This window comes from Callospermophilus lateralis, chromosome 6 (genome assembly GCF_048772815.1).
Source record: "Callospermophilus lateralis isolate mCalLat2 chromosome 6, mCalLat2.hap1, whole genome shotgun sequence".
NCBI lineage: Eukaryota > Metazoa > Chordata > Mammalia > Rodentia > Sciuridae > Callospermophilus > Callospermophilus lateralis.
Window position 1 is genome coordinate 123,247,291 of NC_135310.1, and position 12,142 is coordinate 123,259,432.

Consider the following 12,142-nt stretch of genomic DNA (forward strand, 5'->3'; position numbering starts at 1 on the left):
TTTAAATACAATAATATTTCATTTGTTCAACAAAAATGAATAGTACCTACTGTGTACCAAGTATGATTTTAATTGCTGTGAGTCCAATGTTGACTAAAACAGCCCTAAAAGCCTCTGTAATCATAGGTCTTATGTTCTAGAGATTTCTTTGGACCTATTAGATGGAATCTCTGGAACATTTTAAATGAAGAAATGAGAACCTGACTTATTAGCAGGATAGTTGATCATGGTGAGAATAGTTATGGTGCCATATAAGGGGACAATCCTGGTACCAAAATTCAGTGAGGGGTGGTAAGTTCCAAGGGGAGATTGGTGTCTGAGGGATGAGAAAGAAGTGCTGGGGAAGCTAGAGGTGAGAAAATAAAGCAGAGGTAAAGGATTCTAAAGCAGTGGTATTCTCTGACTTAAGCATTGTGTGTGTGTGTGTGTTATTTATATATATTTTAGTTGTAGATGGACACAATACCTTTATTTTATTTGTTTATTTTTATGTGGTGCCAGGGATTGAACCAGTACCTCATGTATGCTAGGCAAGCACTCTACCACTGAGACACAACCCCATCCCTTAAGCATGTTTTTTTTATAATTTTAAATAGACATACATACAGAGAGCCTAGCAGAGTACCCTTTACATTTGCTATGAAATACATTCTATGAGATGCCTGTTAATTAATTGCTTCCTTATGTTAATTCAGGTTAAAAAATAACATTATCAAGCTTTCCAAATTAATCTGCACGCCATTTAATTGTGAATAATCCATAAAAGAGGCAATGCTTGAACACTTGCAACTTGAGGTTTCTGTGGTTGAAACATATAGTAACAAATTGTACTTTTGTATGCTTCTCTTTTCATCAATCCCCTCTTATCTGTGGCTTTCCTTTTTGAAGTTTCAGTTACCCTCAGTTAAGGAGGTCCAGAAATGGAAAAGAAACAATTCATAATTTTTTGGTTGGGTACCTGCCGGGGTCCAGCCCCAGCGGGGTCCAGGGAGTCCTGAAGGAGGAGTGGCGTCGGCGAAGTGATGAGACAGGAGTCGTTCCGTTTGAGCAATCTCCAGAGAGAGAGCTAAAACTGCTTTCTCTGGGTCCCCTTTTTATTACAATTTTTCTCATCATTATAGATTCACAATACGTCATTGATTATATAATTTAAAACTTTGCCAAGACATGACATTTCTTTAACCATGATTGAGAGCACACCAATCTACATTCTTCCAGGATATGACCCCCAGCCATACAATCATCAAAGTACAAAATCATCAATAAAACATGTCACCAATTTACATCCTTCAGATTTTCCCAAGATTTACTATTTTTCCCAAGATATGTTATTTCCTTATTAACTAATGCCAAACTACGTAACCAGACTCTAAGTCTTTAGCCAATCATTAACCTAAAGTACATTTGTACTTTATTTCTAATTCAAAATTCCCATCTAAAAAAGTCCCTTTAAATCTTATATTTAAAATATCTTAAAGTTTATGAATCATCCTTAAAACATATCAGAAACCTATACAACTAAAGACTTAAGAATTTCTAAACTTAAGAATCTAAATAAAATAATATTTCTAACATTATTTTAAAACTGTGTCTTATAAAGCTATTTTAATTAATTCCTAAATTTATTCTCATAAAACTGGTTGAGCTGCTTTCTCGAAGAGTTTGTTTCTCAGTCAAGGTACACTAGTTCTCAAAGAGTTTGTTTCTCAGTCAAGGTGCACTAGTTCTCAAAGAATTTGTTTTTCAGAGGATGATTGTTGTCCATTATTAGGTTTGTCCACAATGTACTAAGATAGAAGAATAGCCTTTTACTTTGTCCTTGATATGCTGAGGGGTGGGTAGAACGGCCTCCAAGGCATGAACTACCTGTTCTGTTCTAGCCATCTGAAATTTAATTTGTTTGGCATTTAACATGCTCATGCCTCCTGTGAGAAACATAAGCATGAAAATGCAAAGTCCCAATTACATAAAAAAGGGTCTCATGGTTTCGGTTACCCACCAACCAGCGTGGCTTTGCCAGCATTCATCCTCACTGTGACCCTGTCAAGACAGTGGGAGAGCGGCTTTGCCAACACTTTTTCTCACTGTGACCCTGTCAAGACAGTGAGTGGGGGATCGCCTCCACCAGGTACCTTTCTCAGTAGTGTGATGAAACTCATTGCCAACTTGGTCCCTCCTGCTGGGATGTAAATCATCCCTCTGTGCAGTGTATATCCATGTTGTACAGGTTATTTAGTAGCCAATTTGTTTATTGGATTAACTGTAATAGAGTGGCAGTGCATAGTAGTACTACATACTCTGCCTACATCATTTAAATCACTTCATCTCATATAGGCATTGTATCATCATCATAAGAAGGATGAGTACAGTACAAGGAGATATTTTGAGAGAGGGAAAGAGATAACAACCACATAGCCTTTATTATAGTATGTTATTCTATTTTATTATTAGTTATTATTGTTAATCAGTGATGGTGCCTGATTTATTAGACTTTATTACAGGTGTTTAAGTACATAGAAAAACACATAACATAGATAGGATTCAGTACTATGTCATATTCCAGGCACCAAGGAGGTATATTGAAATATATTCCTCATGGAAAATGGGGACCTGCTGTATTGAAGCCATGTCCTAGGGTTACACAGACGAATTCAGGACTATGGAATAAAGATAATTTTAAAAGCACAACAACACTTAGTCTGATGTTTTATCTGGGAAAGTAATATTTAGGAGTTTTGTGAGTCTTAAGAGCAATGCTATTTGGACATACTTACAAATGAAGGGACCCAAATACCCTCCACCCCTACTGGGAACTGAACCCAGGATGGTGCACATGCTAGGTAAATGCTATCACTGAGCTAGCTCTCCAGCCCTTTTTTAATTTTTTAAAAATTGAGACAGAGTCCTGTTAAGTTGATCGACTAGTCTTGAACTTGTGAATTCTCTGCCTTAGCCTCCAGAGTAGCTGGGATTACAGGCATGTACTGCTAGGTAGCTAGTGAGACATGAATGGGTGAGCAGGGGAAAGATGATAAAGGCTGGACACAGTGGTGCACATTGTAATCCTGGTGATGGGGGGTTGAGGTAGGAGGATTGCAAGTTAGAGGCCAGCTTAAGCAATTTTGTGAGGCCCTAAGCAACCTAGTGAGACCCTGTCTGAAAAAAAAAAAAAGCTGGGGATGTATTTTAATGATAAAGCATCCCTGAGTTCAATCCCCCATGTTGGGAAGAACTTGACACAGGCAAAACCATTTTGAAACATGGCCTCCATGGAGTTACCTCACAGTCACTGTGACTCAGTCAGACCTTAAACCAAGACAATAAGCACCAGACAATACTCCATCATACAAAGAAAGAAAATTGTTATCTGGGACTGGAATCCTGAAAATACCTGGTTTGACACGGAACTGTGATCTCCTTAAAGAATAGAGATGAGGACCACAAGGATCCTTCCCTGTCAACCCCTTAGCAATGGTATAACTGTAAAAAATACCCCTACCCCCTCATTCCCCTGTACCTGCTCCAGGCTGTAAGCAGAAGATAGGTCTCAGTCTCCACTGGGTCCTCTTTGCAGGTTTGTTATTGTTGAGCCCCCTCTCCTCCCCTCTCTTTTTATTTCCTTCATTCACTTCTTTCCTTACATTTTAGTGCTGAAACCCAGGACTGGCATTTGAGGTCCCCCCCTCAGGAAGCTCTTCCAGGCCTTCCCTTGACCTCAATCCAGTCTCTTTCTTTCCCTCTCTTATTCTGCTACCTCTTCCTCTGATGTCTCCATAAGGACCACTCACATTGCTGGACTTCTCATCCACCACTGGCCATCACCAGGTGAGTGACCCCCATAGACTCATCTGGATTTCTGGAATCCCTGCCTCAATTTCTTTCTCCATGGGTACTGTTCCACTGACAAATCCCAGCCCTGGGTGAGAGAAACCTCACTACCACTGGGTGGCAATGACTTGTTTTATGGGGGGACACCATCAATTGCCTATTTTTCTATTGATTGTTCTTAGAACAACCTTAAAGAAATCAATTTCTTGTGGGGACACTCCTTGTTTTTGTCTTTTTTCTTTGCTGGAGTTTTTAGGGGGGGCCCTCCTCAATCCATTTGTCCAGCATGGGCCAGACCCCGTCAAAACCTCCATGACACACCCCACTGGGATGCCTTCACGAACATACCCAGATTCTGGGGCTCCAAGACACTGTCAGATTTACTGCCTGGCCCCAATACAAGTCACTGGCCTGATAATGAATTTGATTTCCAAATTCTCTTGAGATCTTGAAAACTTTCTCCACTGCAATGGCAAATGGTCCAAGGTTCCATATGTCCAGGCCTGATACCTCCACTCCAAACCTTCTCTCTGCCAAAACTACTCAACTTTTCACATTCTTTAATTAAAACAACAACAAACAACAACAACAACAACCCTCAAGGCATTTATTTCTTGGGACCCCTCCCTCTTTGGGAGCTCTACTTTCTATTACTCTAATAAATCCTGTTACTTTGCTCTCTCTCTCATCCTTTTGTCCATGGATTTCATTCTTCAAATTTACAAGACAAAGGCTGGGATTGTGGCTCAGTGGTAGAGCACTCCCCTAGCACTGGCAGGGACCCAGGTTCGATCCTCAGTACCACATAAAAATAAAATAAAAATAAAAGATGTTGTGTCCACTGAAAAACTAAAAATAATTATTAAAAAATTCTCTCTCTCTCTCTCTCTCTTAAAAAAAATTTACAAGACAGAAAACCTACCCATCCACCCTCTGTGTTACATTTATGGGGGCCCACCTGGGATTTTTGGAAGGGTAAGTAATGTGAGAAATAGAAGGTCCGGAGTTCCATTTTCAGAATATTCAGCCTGAATTGGATCCAATTGTAGCCCTCCCATTTTGCCCACCCTAATATTAAAATTAGCCAATTGCACAGATTGTAACCCCAAATTCCTCTAATCAGAGTGAAGGGCAGTACTACCTTAGGTTAGAGATATAAGCAGGCGGTCTGCCCTTCAGGCATGCTAACTAGTCAGGTTCTGGTAGTATGCCTTTCTACTAGAAGTAAAGGTTTACCTTGCCTACTCACTTTCCTGCACATGTTTGATTTCTTGTGACATCTAGTTATTTCTAACAGTAACACCAAAAAGGGAGTTCTTATTTCTCTTCTCTATGCTCTTTCTTCATGGACAAGCCAGTTAAAAGTGACTAGCACCGCTGCTGATCTTAAGACTCAGGTGATTGGCTTACTGGTGAAAGTGGAACAATCCCCTTTTGCTTAGGCATTGAGAATGTCAGTTCTGACTTGCTTCAGTTTCCTTTCTGTGGAAGAGAATTGGCGTATGGGACAGAGGAAAGCTTGAGACAACTGAAGGTAAAAGACTCCCCTGTGCTGCATGAAGGTCTAATGTCCCGAGTCTGACCCTGACAGCACTCACGAGTATCAAATATCAACCATCATCTGTCTTTCTGTTTCTGACTGACATGGCCCAATGGTGAAGGGCACCCTCTCCTGACAAATCTTGGATCCTGAGATGAACATTGGACCAAGTTAGTCAGAAACAGAAAGACCTCAGTCTGATCTGAGGTCTTTGGGAGAAAGTTGATCCATTAATCCCCAGAGTGTGAGCCAAATAGTCTTTTTCCTTTGCAGAAATGCCTCTTCTACATGTAAGCCCTGATGCTCAGGCTACTTCCAACTACTCTATGTCTCCTACTTATCCTCAATTCTTTCACCTTCTATCTCCAAGTGCCTAAATAGAATCTCTAGGGACCTACAGGCTTTCAAACACTTTCTGGGACCCAACACCAAGTCTGTCCCTGGTGTCCATCTCTTAAATAGGGACCCCTTGTGGGAGATTACCAAGAAAAAGCTTTCCTACCTTCAAAATTAGACTGTCTTCTTTGGACCTTCACAAGATACCTTTTCTTCTGTACTCCTCCTCATTCTGCAGGAAAAAGTCCAAAAGTTCTATTTTAACTAATTATAGTAAACTACCACTTATCTCTTCTAGTTCAGGGAATCAAACTTTTTGCCTATTCAAATGGGGACATCACCCAGAGCTTTTTGCCTCTCATGCTCATAATAACAGCTTTCCTTGATCCTTAACTATCTGCCTAATATCCATCTAAAATGTAAGCTACAGGAGCAAATGCCCAAACTGGTTGGAGATTGGAGTGGGCTGTCACTTTTACATCCAAGCTGCTCTTGTACATGAAAGACTGTTTCTTCTTTTCTTGTACAATGGAATTCTCCTCTTTCAGTAAGTTCCTTGCATTCTGATCTGATGTGTCATATGCTTCTTTACTGAAGTAATTATGGCCATGATATTTTATTATAGAAAATTATAAGGAAAGGAAATGTTCTGGATGAGAAAGTATTTTATATGGTAAAGTAATGTTCTTTTGCTAAAGTCCAAGATGAAAGAGAACAAAACTAAGATGTAAAAAAGTTGTAAAATATCTAAGTAAATTGCAAAAGTTTGTGGAAGGTAAAACTCAAAAAATTCATGTGTGTGATTAAGTGGGCTACTGCCGCAGTCCGGCTGCAGCAAAATAACCAGGGGGTGACGAACAACTTGTGTAGATTGATACAGCAGGAGAGGGAGCCGTTTATTGTAGGACAGGAACGGTATTTATACATTCCACACAGCTTATCTTAATTAACATAAACTAGATACATCAGTCAACCAATAAGGAATCTCCACACTTAATGGCTCGGTGGTGTTACTTCACAAACCACTCCCTCTGGCATTTTGCCAGGCGCCATCCAGACTTGTTTATAGATGCTAACATTTCTCTGGCAAAATGCCAGGCGCTATCCTGACTTGTTTACAGACTCTAACAGGGTACAATTAGCACAATCAAAGTAAAGACTGATATGAAGTAAAGTAACACAGAGATGTGCTCTTATCAAGATAATTTCTTATGTTTGTTAAGTTTTATTACTTAGGGAAATTAATTTAAATAAATTAGGATTTATACATTTTTAAAAGTTTTTTAAATGATTATTGGGTAACTGGTTAAATAAGCCACTGTTATTTTAGCTATTACAATATAGTTTCACCATAGATATATATGCCAAGATATATGTATACACCTGTTTATTAGAACTATGTTTGTGTAAGCCTTGTTTAAATGTTCTGTAAAATGAAAGTTTATGTAGGTTTATAGCCAAGTAACCAATAATTGCTCTCTTTTATACATTATATCTGACATAAAAAGGGCCACACTGCCATTTAAAAGCCTGGATTATATCTGCTTGCTTTGACTAAGTCTATTTCTGATCATTAATACAGTTTCCTAAGTATAGAAGAAATTTAAGGATACTCCGATTTTTTTCTAGTACTTCTAACCCATGCAGACCTGTGATTATTGTTACCCTACTAGTGTAGGGTAACATTCTAATTTTTTCTCTAAAAGTTAAACTTAGTTAAAATGAGGACATTAGTATAATTGTGATGCAATTTCTTACTAGCTTCTTTGTATATTAGATGTATTCATGTCCTACAAGAATACAATATTTTTTAATTTAATTTAATTTATTTATATATGACAGTGGAAAGCATTACAATTATTATTACACATATAGAGTGCAATTTTCCATATCTCTGGTTGTATACAAAATATATTCACACCAATTTGTGTCTTCACACATGTACTTTGGATAATAATAACCATCACATTCCACTATCATTTCTAACAAATGCCCCCTCTTTTCCCCTCCAACTCCTCTGCCCTATCTAGAGTTCATCTATTCCTCCCATGCTCCCTCTCCCTATCCCACAATGAATCAGTCTCCTTATATCATAAAAAACATTTGGCATTTGTATTTTTTGGGATTGGCTAACGTCACTTAGCATTATCTTCTCTAACTCCATCCATTTAACTGAAAAATGCCATGATTTTATTCTCTTTTATTGTTGAGTAATATTCCATTGTGTATATATGCCACAATTTTTTATCCATTCATCTATTGAATGGCATCTAGGTTGGTTCCACAGTTTAGCTATTGTGAATTGTGCTGCTATATACATTGATATAGCTGTGTCCCTGTAGTATGCTGTTTTTAAGTCCTTTGAGTACAGACGGAGGAGGGGGATAGCTGGGTCAAATGGTGGTTCTATTCCCAATTTTCTAAGAAATCTCCATACTGCTTTCTATATTGGCTGAACAAATTTGCAGTCCCACCAGCAGTGTATGAGTGTACCTTTTTCCCCACATCCTCACCAACACTTATTGTTGTTTGTAAGAATACAAGTCTTTTAAGATGTAAAGTTTAGGAGATATATAATGTGATACATAAAAGCCCTAACTGACTTTACCAAGAGAGAATTAAGTGACAAAACTGAAGGGATCTTTCAACGAATACAGAGATAATACCAGTAAAAAGCTACTTTACAGAAATCAGATGGCATTCCACAGCTCAAGGGGCCACCTATGCCATTATAAAAATTAAATGTTAATTTCAAGCAATTCTGCTACTGTTTCCAAAAAATTTGTATGGCCTCCACTCACAAATAAATGACACGTCAGACTATACCCTATACTCTAATAAGTTACTATTTTTGTGGTCTTAGAGGCTGGCTGGTAACACTGATGATTTTTGTGCTGTTTGTAGAAAACAGTGCTTTGCTCTATTGTTTGTGCCCTTTGTACAACTTGTCTAGTCACCTGCTAACAGCCATCATGGACCTCTGGACTTCCCTGATTCATAAGATGCCTACAGTACCATTAAGCTCCAGATGGTCATGGAACCAGAACCCCCCCACCCCATGGAGCTGCCTCCCAAATTCTACTGAGGACCCCTAGATAGACCCTCTGAAGGGTTTTCCTGACTGCCACAGCTGATACCCACTATTAGCTTGAAGAAACCATAGCAGTCATTGTCCCTTTTCCTGATAGCAGTCAAGGACATCTTCAGAGGAGGGATTGAGGCATGAAATAGATTATCTATAGGTAATCTATAATTCTTATAACTGTTTATCCACTAATTAGAAATGGGAACCTTAGAGAATGGGATCCCACTACCCCACATTAAAACCCTAGGTTAAAGCTTTTTTTTTTTTTTTTTTTTTTTTTTTTTTGTCTATTTTTGGCTGCCTGACTAGAAGACTCCACTCTGGCTTGGCTGCCCAACCCATATCCTTGGCAGTGACATCCTAACCATATTCATTCATTTTCATTCATTTTCATTCCCACCATAGCTCACTATACTCTTCTGCTTCCTTTATTCTCTTATGCCAACCAGATGCCTTTCCTTCCCCTCTAACATCCCTGCCATTGCTCCTCCTTGAAATGTCAACCACAATGTGGGATACCTCCAAGCCCACATGGCCACCCACCACACTCCCATTAAAATTTTCCTACAAGACCCTACCTTGGGCTAAAGGAAGTTGTCTCCTATCACCCCTCTGGCTGCCTCAACTATAATCAGTGAATCTTCTTTGTAAATATAATTCTTATAACTGTTTATCCACTAATTAGACAGGAATTGCCTAGGCCCTTTTTCTCTTTCCAATTCTCTGTATAATTCTTGGCCTTGCTGTTTGTGAAGGATATGGAAAATAACATCTCCCAAGAAAAGGAAAATGACAGCCTCCAGGGAGAAAAGGAGGACAGTATAATCCAGGAGGAGAGGAGGGGAAGGCAAACACCCGGCCCTAGGCTCTGGGCTTTCATCCTTTCCCAGTAACACTGAGTCTGAGAGGGGAAGGCAAACAAAAGGGCTCTGGGCTCTGGATTTTTATCCCAGTAACAATGAGTTTCAAGCTATTACAACTGTTTTCCTGAGTTAGATTTTTAATCTGCACAACTAGTTTCCTGACACCCTGGCTGGCATGTCCCAAGTCTCTGATGATTAAATCCCACTAAACATTCTGCTGTGATTAACTCTCATTAAAAACTATAAAAAGCAGACCCCTCTTATAACCAGTCGCCATTTTCTCCCCTAAAAATTTGTCATGTGTCATTTCATGGATGCTTAATAAAGACAGCTTGCTGATCCAAGGTCTGCTCCCGTTTTCGGTCATTTTTGCTTACAGTTGGGCCCTTCCTGTTTCAGCTATTCAACTCCCTTTTATAGAACCATCAACACCAGTATTGATCAGAGGGTCCAGAACATCCTCCTGCTAGCTCCATTAGAGCTGTTCAGTACCAATGTTTATATGAATTCTCAATGGAAGCTCTCTCTCAGCAGGAAGTAATTCAAAAGACATTGCCACTCCTTCTCCCTTCACCCCTTTCTTATGGAATAAAAAGAAAAAGGCAGGAATGTTAGATAGAACTTGACACAGGCAACACCATTTTGAAACATAGTCTCCATCTTAGAATGAGTCCTCTCACAGTCACTCTGACTCAGCCTGACCCTAAAACCCAGACAATACTCCATCATCTTACAAAAAAGGAAATTGTTTTCTGGGACTGGAATCCTAAAAACACCTGGTTTGACATGAAACTTAAAATAATAGAGGTGAGGACCATGAGAAACTTTCCCTGACAACCCCTTATCAATGGCTTAACTGCAAAACAATTCCCCTACTCCCTCATGCCCCTATATCTACCCCCGCTGTAAGTGGAAGATGGGTCTCAGTCTCCACTGAGCCCAGCTCTGCAGGTTTGTCATGAATAAACCTGTGTTACTGCCTCTCTTCTCTCTTTATTTACTTCATTTGCTTCTTTTCTTATACCCAGTACAAAAAAAAAAAAAAAAAAAAAGGAAAAGGAAAAGACAAGGAACAAAGCATAGAGGTTCACGCCTGTAATCCCAGCAGCTCAGGAAGCTGAGGCAGGAGAACTGTAAGTTCAAAGCCAGCCTCAGCAAAAGTGAGGTGCTAAGCAACTTAGTGAGACCTTGTCTCTAAATAAATAGGGCTAGGGATGTGGCTCAGTGGTTGAGTGCCCCTGAGTTCAATCCCCAGTATTAAAAAAAAAAAAAAAAAAAAAAAAAAAAAGACAGGAAAATGAAAGGCAACTGAAAACCACAGGTGCCTTATCTGACAGAGAAGCACATGGAAAATGGGGGCTTGGTATGTTAAAACCTTCCCCAGCCATATTAACATCCCCTTAAGAAAAGTTATTGTTTAAGATCATGTTGTGCCGCCCCTGTCCAGCGCGGATGGCTGAACTAAGGTTGCTTGTGTGAATTTGGGGTGATGCAAAATAAAACACAGACACAAATTACCTTTACACAAGCTTCAGGATGGCTTTTTCCAGCTCTTGGCCTCAAGCTCCCCAAAAGGGAGAGCAACAGAAAGTCAGAAGAGGCTGATGAGAGAGAGGGAAGCCTATTCAAAAGTGAGCTTTTATTTGGTGGGGACACTATTCTTAGAAAGTTCTATTCATAAAAGGGCAGAAGGGGTAAGATTACAAGGGAGCAGGTGAGTGTAATTCAATCCCAGCAGATATGCCTACCCCTGAAGTCAGGCCTTGCTATCTGAACTGGAACAACCCCCAAGTCACTATGAAATGTAGTGATTAGTCAGAGCTCCCTGCTTCAGGACTGGAAGGCATGTTCATTCAGAGCGGCTCCCCACAATGTTGCATCCTACCAGGTGGCCTGGATCCCCCATAAATTTCATGGAAATTTACCATAATCACCCAATCACCCTGGCAACCCAAACATCAATACCTTCACAAAGAAAGTTTGTGGAGGGGTATTCAATAATCTGATTAAGGAGGCAGAAAACTGAGGCAAAAACAGGGGGGCTCAATTTCCTTAAAGTCTCCAACTCTGTGAACACCACATCATGTCTTTAAGACAGACCTTGCAGTTTCTAGGCTGCTAGTCAAAAGTCGAAAGGTGGACCTGGACTGGACATTCTAGAAACTTCCCTGGGTCACCTAATAAAATTGGAAGACAGGAAAGGTGTTATAGACCCTCTTATTTCAGAGAAGACCCATTCTCTCCCTTTCCCCCTTTCCTATCCCTTCTAATAAACTCATGCCTGTTATTCTGAGCAACTGTCTAAAATCTTTATGACATGATTGTAAGAATTTGCTTTGAAGGGAGATGGGGTTCATCTGTGGACTGCCTCAGCTTGGGGGAAGGTCAATGCCCCCTGTAACAGCACCACCACACCAGTCAAAAACAAGAACAACAAATATATATATATATAATTTTATATATATTAAATTATGTATATAGTTGTTTATA